Source organism: Brachycentrus maculatus, unplaced genomic scaffold (assembly GCF_059751285.1).
Source record: "Brachycentrus maculatus isolate JH-2025_06_01 unplaced genomic scaffold, ASM5975128v1 h1tg000350l, whole genome shotgun sequence".
In the NCBI taxonomy this organism is placed as follows: Eukaryota; Metazoa; Arthropoda; class Insecta; order Trichoptera; family Brachycentridae; genus Brachycentrus; species Brachycentrus maculatus.
Window position 1 is genome coordinate 20,230 of NW_028281099.1, and position 10,605 is coordinate 30,834.

At 41.5% G+C, this 10,605-nt stretch overlaps 1 pseudogene; it reads left to right on the forward strand.

Annotated features, from left to right (window-relative positions):
• Window positions 1–611: 611 nt before the first annotated feature.
• LOC148303756 (glutathione S-transferase 4-like) lies at window positions 612–1,319 on the forward strand (annotated as a pseudogene).
• The last annotated feature ends 9,286 nt before the right edge of the window (window positions 1,320–10,605 follow it).

A 10,605-nucleotide genomic window follows, 5' to 3' on the forward strand; every position in this document is an offset into this window, starting at 1 on the left:
AACAGGCCACAGAGTACAAGCTCAAAGATAACCAGAAATCTCGACACAAAGCATTCTCCAGCAAAAACAGCAAATATTCCCTAGTTTTCCACCTCGAGAAGACCCAAAAGGTGAAGAATAGGGATGAAGAGTACTATCGGCTACTCCTCCGAAAATAGATCGAGAAGGAGTTGAAGAAAGTCAAAAGCGAGGAGGACAAGAAATTTAGCAAGTACTTCTCTGATTCATAAGGCTTCTACAGTAAAAACTTCCTGAAGAATAAAAAGCTAAGCTCTGACCTTGATCAGGAAAAGGCCAGAGAAACAAACAGGGAAAGGCTGTATTCGTAGTTTGAGAGGGCCGACTTCATTCAAGAGAAAAATTCATTTGAATTGACCAAAACTGATATGACTCCATTGCAAACCCTCAAAGAAAGAAATAAGCAGTTTCGGCAGACAGTCCCAACCCCAACCCCAACCCCAACCCCAACCCCAAATCGAGAGCTCAGACTTCAATCATGTTGATTTGTTTATGCAAATGACATTATGCTAATTTGTTTATTCAAGTGATATTGTGTTTATGCAAGTGATATTGATAATCAATGGTATTTATCTTATTGGAATTATTGGAGTATGTCGTCATAGCCAGGACTCACTCTCTATTGGCACATTGTGAGCCAGCCGGGCCGTGCAGTGAAGGCTCTACTAGAAATCGCCAAGATCCCCCACAACGATGTGCAGCTCGATATCTTCCGATTGGAGCATAAGAAGCCCAACATGATGAAGATAAACCCAATGGGCAAAATCCCTTTCATCACGCATCAGAAAGTGAACTTGAGTGAAAGCGGGGCGATCATGATATACTTATGGTAAAAGTTCGAGAGCGTGCCTCGATCTTTGTATGGGACAACACCCGAGGAGAGGGCCTAAGTGAACAAGCATATGTATTGGTGTCAGTGCGTGTTTAGGCCGGCTATTGTGGATCCTATTTTCCTGAAGAGAGATTATGGGATGAGGCAGAAATTGCCAACCCCCGAATTCCTGATTCAGTTCCTCGAAAAGAAGTTATTCGTAGCAATATAGGCATTGGATAAGCTCTTGGAAGCCAAAGACTACATAGCAAATGGGAAGCTGACAATCGCAGATTTGATGTTGTTCTTCGAAGTGACGACTATCATATTTTACGGGATCGACCAATCGAAGTATGTGAACATCGACAGATGGTTCAAAAAGATATATGCTATCCCTGAAATTAAGGAAATTACGCACACTTGGCATCCTATAGCTGACCAATTCAGCAAGATGTTGAAGAAATTGCCTGTTCAAAAAGCATCACTGTGATTACGATCATTATGACAATTACGATTACACTTACGGTTACAATTACAATTACGATTATAATTATAGTTACATGATCGCTGATTAAGAGCAGGAATCATTAAAAACTTAATCAAATCCGAAATATGCATTGTATTTAAGACCATCAGACCAATCTGTGAGTTCTGCGTCGAGACTAAACCCGTGCATACTCCACATGAAATGCTTGGAAGTGAAGTATGAAAATTCATGATACAGTTCAAATCGAGCAGCTCAGGCAAAGCTGTTCGAAATTATTATTGAAGTATTGAGTTTGTGCTGCTTGGCCCGATCACTTGTTGGAATCCTGCCCATTTTGCCCAGCATATTAGATTTGTTCATCGCCAGCCCTTTCGACACACCCCCTTACTTCCTTGATTTCGCTGATTCAAGGCGAAATGAGCTTTTCTTCTTGGGGGGTAGGTTTGAGTTCAGGGTGTCCTTTGGTCCGAACTGCAAATTATTCCCAATAATAACCACTTTCTTGAGACAGTACTTTTATCTGTACGCGTGAATGCAGCTCATTACTTACTCCTTTATGCATTCTTATGTTTCCATACTTTTGGCATCGACGGTCATATTCATCTTGTCTGGACATAGCATCCCAAACTTCTTCTTTCGGTTGGGCTTCGACGCAACATTGGTTCTCTATGATTTCAACTGCACCTACTGAGTGGGCCGAAATTAGAGGTGAGTTCTATTTTTCTTATGTTCTGGCTTCTTATTCCAGAACTCGAACTGGGAGGTGTACTTGCTTATCAGGTTATTTATGCACTTATTCCTTATGAGGGCATCACGGAGAATCAGGGCCTCGTTGGAACTTGTCAGCTTTTACAAGTGTGACTGGTCAATGTCGAACAATGCGTCCAATCCGGATTGTTTGAGGACATCCGATTTCTTAGTTTCGGTCTATGCTCTGTATTTGCTGGGACTGAAAGATGAATGGGTAATGCTGAACTTACTGCATGTTTTGTCCTCCGTGTTAAATATTTACTCTTAGTTTATTTTGTTTGAGTTGTGCTGATAGTTCTACTTCTAGGTGGCCGGATGGATGAACATTGTGAGCAGCTATTGAATGCGCTCAGAGGGGGACTACTTGAGGAGCGCGAGGTCGAGTATCTTTGCCTTGATCGCATTGGCCAAGTTCACCAAGAGAGGTTTGGGGTCTGCATCTGGTTTATACTTCAAGAGTTACTTATTTATTTGCATTAAAACCTGGTTGATACTCTCACCCACCTCGCTCACGAAGTTGACATTTGCAGATGGGCTTGATTGGTGGTAGGAGTGGGTGTGGATGGTGTTGAGGGTGTTGAGGGCGAGTTTGGCTTTGTTTTTAGTCATGTATATGCTCATGAAGGCGTATATGGTCTATCGGAGCCGACAGAAGAAGCGGTAGTACAATTGCACATTCGATTACTTTTTTATGTAAGTGTGTTGTGCCAGGATCATGAACTTATTGGCTATTTCCACAATTTTCATGAGATGCTGCTGGTGCTGTTATTGATAGGGGAGGGGGCAGCGCATAAGGGCCTCGATGAGCTCAGGGAGGCTCTTCAGGGATCTGATGCATTCCGATAGGGGTTAGTATATGCTGATTTAAGTGCCTGTTTGGGGCATGCTGACCAATATATATTTATTAGCACTCCCACATCCAATAATCACATATTTATATTGTCCATCAAACTAGGCTCACATCTGAAGTTACGCATTGTGATCAAATAGGAAGATTGTAATCAAATAGGTCTTTTCCATCTGAAGTCATTTCATGCATTTTAGAGTTATTGAGCATTGTTTCTTTATATGCAATTTGTTCTGAATTATTCCTCTGGTTCGTATCTGTAGATTGTCTTTGGCTATTCAATTTATTCCATTTCATTCACTTTGTTGGTAAATTATTGGATTTTGTCGACAACCTATTCGATTTCGTCAGCAATTTATTGGATTTCGTCAGCAATTTATGCTCCTAATGTTTATGGCAGTTTTCTATATAGGAACACGCAAATGACTGAAATAGCCATAAAGAATATCATAATATTGGAAGTTCCCGTATTGGAGTCGATGTGCGACCCGAAAATATACGGACTGGCGACAGATGCGACAGTCCCAAATGCAGAGGATATCCCGATGCCCATCCCACGAACCTGCGTCGGAAACACCTCTGTGCAATAAACCAGAAATATTGCAAATTATAGAGACGAACAGAATCTGAAGCAGAAGACCAGTACGAGCTCGCTTACACTGATAAATCTGCAAAGCCCCCCGCAATCCTCATTGGCACATTCGCATTGAGACCTAATAACAAATATGAGAACCCCAGAAATCAAAGCAGAGGCTGCTGCAGTAACCATGCACATGTGCCTGCGCTGGCACTTGTCGATGATATAGTAGCACAGCGGATATACAGCCATTTCAGAAGTGCTCACAACCACCGCATTGATGAATATCGTGAAGTCGAATCTATCCATGAGCAACAGTGGGCCGTAGTAAGTGATATAAAGGAAGAAGCTAACCAAGCAGATGCTGATTGATATGAATCGTATTGACGGGTATCTGATCAGGTCCAAAGGAGTGTAGAATTTGCTGCCATTGTTTTGGCCGGGCTCTTCTCTCCGCTTGGATTCGAGGCGGTCGTGCAGATGCTGGATCTTCAAGGCGAGTAGTTATTACTCAACTTCAATCCTATTGATCTTCGCAATGACCATGAGCTGCTCCTGGACTTATTGAACCTGCCGTTTCGAAATCAGGTAGTATGGAGTCTCCCGAATGACAAACCAAACGCAGACAGTCATCAGAAAGCTCGGCACAACCAGAAACACCCAGTAGATCAGCCTCCAGCTCCCTACGAAGTAGTAGCATGCCACATTGCATAGGCACCCCAAAGAAAAGAAGAACTGAATGATGACTAAGTATCTCATTCTTTTGCTAACATGCACTGTTTCTGCGATGAAGTAAAAGCATATGTTCAATGCCACATCCGACCCGAAGCCAGTCAGAAACAAGCCAATGCATGCCAGGTATATGTTGGTAGCTGAGGCAGTCAGCAGCAGCCCTGAGAAGGTGATGAGGAGCGAGATGAGCATGGAAGATTTGCGGCCTATATTGTCCGATAGAATGGAGATTGAGATGTATCCGAATAAGCAGCCCATGTACACAATCGAGGATACAACGTCAATAATCCATCTCTTCTCGCATCTCACATTAGCATCCAATAGCTCGCTCCCCAAACTAACAACATGATCACTATTCGATAGATAGTCCCCTCTCCTACCCTCTGCCATCTCACAGACATACTCCCTGCACGATATACTCCTGTTGGCCGACAGCTATACATATTTGGCATCACCTTCGCAATTGTATTCCTGCAGATACACGATGAAGGGCGTGCCCAAGAGAATACTCCCCACAATCAGACTGATCAGACACCAAATGAACAGACCGATGAGTTGGTAGCGATGATGCGATCCAACGAGTTCCATCAGAGCGAATGGGCATGTCGGGGTGTTTGATTCTTATAGAGGCAGTATTTCAATTTGTTTGGGGTCTTACTATTCAACGAGCTGCATTGCTAACCATAATATAAATGAGTCGGCATAATTCCTGAGATCAATAAATGTCTATTCGCAGATATCCACACATCATGCAGACTCTGATATCAAAGGAAATGCTATATTTATTATTGGCTAATACTCTATCTATAGTTATTATCGAAGGCGCTCATCACGCGTGATCTGCTCGATAGAATAAATAAAAGACAAATGCGAACAAAACATGCCTACTTCAAATCATCGGCCCAGAATTGTATCTTTGCTCATGCCCTTGATCTACTCGATTGGGGCCTTAAATGAGCTTCACTGCCTTGCCTTGACCCGAGATTTCTTGACCTCTTCCCTGTGAAAGCATCTTCGTCTTACTGTCTGATCACAAATGCAGATCTTGCAATGTTCTTGGCTTTCTTGCCTGTGAACAAAATCCCAATGCAGGCCAAAGCCGAGGCTGCCACAAACCCAAGAATGGCGATCACCATAAACACAACATGCGTCACAAATGCCAAATCTGTGTCAGCAGATGTTTGCACTCTTTCCGACTCTTTGGGCACAGTCACGAAGATTATGATCAACAGCACAGGGACGAGCAGACCCATTGCACTGTAGAGTTATGGGCGAGTAGAACTCCTGCAGGCCAGGCAACAAAGAATTGAGAAGATGATTGCAAGGATTATGATGAATGTGCCGATTCCGATTCCTGCGATTGTCGATATGCTGCTTGTCTGACAGTTTATCTGATCGATCAACGAGAACAACACGAAAAGTGAGAGAGTGCAGTATTGCATTTGCTGTATTTGCTGCGGCTGAGTATTTATATTTGTTGCGTTTGAATATTTATATATCAAATTTTACACTTCATACAATCTCATACAGATTATATATGGAGTAGGCACAACATCGCATTATAAACAATACAGGCAGATTATGTATGATAGCGATGAGGATGTTTTCATAGAGGACGAGGAACTGAGCCGTAAGATTATAGCTGAAAAATAATACCAACAGAATAAAAAGCAACACTATGAGCTTGGCTATCATGGTGGCCTCATTACTACTCTGTAGGCCAATGAATAGCAAGTGTTAACGGCCACCATCGCCAGGTATTTCTAAGAGGCAAGGAAGCATTCAGCTGAGTACTATAGGAAGCTAGCTGAGTAAAGCTTGAAGAAGCTGCTTAATTCCAGGCAGAATAAATGATGGCGGTGTTGTCTCCATTTATGCTCATCGATAATTTAATTGCATTGTATTGTATTATTTTGTATTGCATTATAGTATCAGAGCATAGTGTCGCTTATTCGTATCATCGATCATTTGTATCATTGCTGTCGCCTCATCATCGCATCAGTTCGTGAGTCTCACATATTCCATGTTCAAAGCGATGAGCTACTTCTCTGCATTTTCGATCCTACAAATATACAAATAGCATACGCCTTGAGTGTCGCATTCTGAGTGACACTATGTTCCTTCACAATTTTATACACATTCTCAAGGTCCTTACCCTTCCATTCTCTCATCTACTCCAACTTCGCATTCTATCTCTTCAGCAATGAGTTCATTTCTCGGTCGAGTTCTCTTTCTTCGAATATCTTCTAAAGTCTCCCAATAACTTCTCGCTGTTTTGGCAATGTTCGTTTGATCAATGTCATTTACTTTAAGATTTGTTGTTGTTTTAACAATTGTTCTGAGTTGCTGATCAGAGTTTTATTGAGTTACTCAGAATCTTCGCTGAAGTTCTGTAAGGAATTCATGCGCATACGCATTTCATCGTTGATTCGTTTTCTTTGTTGTAATTATTCATGTTTGACGAACAAGTGTGAGACTATGTCGATTAGGGAATAGCTATCGTAGTTATCTCTGATTTTGGAGTCTTGTTTGGAGTGGACAAACGCAGACTTTTGCTTTTCGACCATAACAATATTCATTTTCCGCACTTCTATCAATATCCTTTTTAATTCCTCCAAATACTCGCCCTTCGATTTGATTTCCGATTTGAGCTTACGGATTGATGCCGTAGAATTGTCAACCATTTTCTTACGCAGAATGTAGTTATGGGAGAGAATTCTCCATTTGTCTTCATCGCTGAATGCTTCGCTTTAGTTTTAGAGCTTGGAGAGCTGTGTATTGAATATTTCGACAGTCTTCCTCAAAATCACCTTCTTTTCATTGCTGAATTATTATTATAAATTACTAGTATATCTATTTCAGAGACCTTTCAAAGTTCTCTCTCTTGTCGAGCACAGTGATCCCATTCCAGAGATGCTTATGAAACAAGGTTTTGAGGTCTTCGAGAGAGAAGTACACACAGACCAAAGAATAGGCAAAGATGGATTTAAGGAGGGATATTCTTTGTTAGTTTATGGTCTGGTTGTCGGATTTCATGGGGAGCAGTAAATTCCAATGGTTCCACTCGTAATCTGCAATTGCGCTGCTTTATATGAGCTTGTTGATGTCCGCGAACGAAATGTAATTGTTCATGTTGAGAGGGATGAAAATTGGGAGGCGACTCTCGCTGTCTTCGGCCTACTTTCTGTATATTAGAATGTACTAATTTCGGCGGTTGTTCATATTCGGGCCAATATACCTAAAGCCGATGCTGATTTTGTTGTCGAGGATGTTGAACAGTGGCACGTCTTCCTTTATTACTGTAACATATAGTGAGGGGTAAACTCCGAGGTATTACTACCGGAATCGAATGTGGAGGTGGTATGGGAATGCAATCCGAAGATGTTTCGGCTCTAATTTCAGCCACTAAAGCTTATTGCCTTTTGCATCGGTTACGCACAATTCGAGAGGCTTGTCTTACGGTCCTCGCAATTAGAGATACTCACCCCAAAATGGCGATATCTTGTTATGGACTGTTCTTGTCTGCTTTTTCATCGGGCCCCATCTAACACTAACAGCGAACCCTTCGCCCAAATAGAAGTCAATTCCACAGTGGATAATGAATTTTAACTCGCATTTGTATGACTCGCTTTCATCCTCGCTGAGTCGGTCTTCATCGTCCCCTTATTGCTATCCGTTTTTGAGCCTGGAACTTCCTCTTTCCGATTACTACTCTTTGAGTTAAAGGTTCTCGTCCTCAAATAATTCCTTCCTGTTGGTAATTTGCCGAGAGGATGCACGTTCTTCCTCCGACCTCGATATCTGAATCGAGCATCTTCCACACAGACTTACTTATCTTCAATGTTCTGCATGAAATTCCGTGTGTTTTCATGAATCAAATTAGAACTCAAATCCAACTAATTCCCTTAGATTACGAATGCGCCTATGACTGTGAGCTTACGCTCAGTGGTGGTTGCAATGCAGGCTTTGATGGTTAAGTGCTAGAGGCTGTCTAAAAGAATGGGGTCATGGAATGTGGGAGCAGATGTCCATTGGCTGCAGACTTCGCTTCGTTTCTAGAATTGGACAAGTAATTACTGTATCGATATCTGATTTGGCAATGATGAGGTATTTGGAGGCTTGGGCGAAGACTGTATTTTATATTTTATCTTAAACATTTGCGTATACTGCTGTTTTACTATTCTAATTGTTTATATTATGCATGACTGTGATTTTACAAGAGAGGAGTCAATTGTATTACAGGCGAGCATGCTTTAAAGATATTGCACTTTCTATGGTGAGTATTGGAGGGCATTGTTTATATTAGATATAAATTTGTGCATTCATTGCTTGTTCATTGCTTATTCATTAGCGCAGATTTCGGCATTGTCTATTTATTAAAACAGATTTTGGCATTGTAATAGATTTAACATTAACAAAATTCAGAGATCGTGATATTATATCCGACTTGCGTATCGTGCACCCATCCTGCAAATGTAACAATAAAAACCCAAAGAGAGCAGCCTGAACTTCTTCCGCGAGTTGAACACTCTCATTTTATTTGTGACTGCACTCTCCAATAGCATGATTGTACAGGCTTTGTCCCCCATCAACAATGAAATAGTGAGCTACATCTAAAATGTGACAGTCGCATAGTATCTGCATGTGCTTTGCTCTTCATGATAATCCATCCGATTGTCAGCATCCCTTGTAATTATATCCTCGATAATTACTCGCTTAAAATTGGGGTTTTACTTGCTTTATTTAGGTCTCGATTGATTGCTTATTGGTGCTCATTGGTATTTGTTTGAGGGCTTTAGTTCTGCACAGCTTCCTTTGGGTAATTGCAGGTAATGCGATAATCGCAATTGGAAACGCATTCATCATATACTGCCCTGCCAAATACTCATCGATCTGGTACCCAGCCAAAAGTCGACTCTTAGTGACCAGCTTGATCATATTCGCAAACACAGTTTCCGGTGGAGTCGGAGCCTTCATTTCTCCTTTCATTGTCAAGTCTGGGCTCGATCCAGAAACTGGTCGCCAAGATGTCCTCAATCTAATGTACTTTCAAGCTCTACTAGTCGGCTCGATCATGCTCATCAACCTCATATTCTTCCGAGGGAAGCCATCGCACTCTTCCTAGTCAGGCAGTCAGTCAAAGGGCTTCAATAGAATCAATAGAGTAAAGCCGAATTAATCATACTTCACAACCATCAAAAAGTTATTTGCAACCAAAGAGTTCCTTTTGCTGTTTTGCTCAGTGTTCCTCTCAATGTCCGCAGTGAATAGCTTACTCACCAATGTGCAGTTGATCATCACTCCCTTTGGCCTCACCTCTGTACTTTCATGTCATAACTTTATAGAGAGATGCAGGGCTATCAGCAATTGCCGGGCTTCCAACTGCCATCCTCAGCTCGATCATAACCAGCATGATAAGTACCATTCCTTCTTAGTTAGTCAAAAGGACCAAAATGTACAAAAGAGTAATTACCATTCAAATAATCTGTTCGATTCTCACTCTCATCCTCGTCTTCGTGGGCTTATTCGCCTAACAACGATGGATGTATTGGTTTGGTGTGGTCTCTCTGGGCATCTTTGGCTTTCCTTTGCTGCCCAATTTAATAGAATATGCCTGTGAAAGCATGTACCCCGTGGGCTAGGCCACAGTCTCCGGGTTCTTGATCGCAGGAGGACAGCTCATGTCATTTTTGATCGTACTGATGAGTCTATTTAGGGTCTGCTCCAAGCAGAGATACTTTCAGGCCATTCAAAACAATCTGTGTTTTATGTGTTCGGAATCGACGTTCTGTTTATTGTGGTAACCTTGGTATTTTTTACGATGACCACACAAAACTTAAAGAGACTAAATTTTTAGAGTGTGAGCAATACCGAGATTTCGGAATCTTTGTTTTCTGAAGGGGAAATACAGGAAACTGATTCTAAGGCAAGTATAGATAAAGATAAAGAAGAAGATTGATTTATATTATTGGTTCATTTCATATTCTAGTAGATGTCTGATTTGCATCAGATTTCAGTTCCGATCTGTGATCTGTGTTGTGAAGGTAAGCTCGAATTTAATTGGGGAAATTGGTAAAATTGTAGAATCATTAGTATCATAACATGTAAAAACATATAAAAATGAGCAGATACTGACATATGACAATCAACCAACAAACAATGGGAATAACCCTAAAGTTCATATCTGATGGATCGACAAACAGATGGATATGCATATATCGATATTCGCTTCTGATACTGAAGATGAGTGTTTTTATAGAATAGCATTATTAAATATATGCTTGAATCATTTTCAATTGCCCCCAAATCAATCATCACGGGGTTGGGGTTGGGGTTGGGGTTGGGGTTGGGGTTGGGGTTGGGGTTGGGGTTGGGGTTGGGGA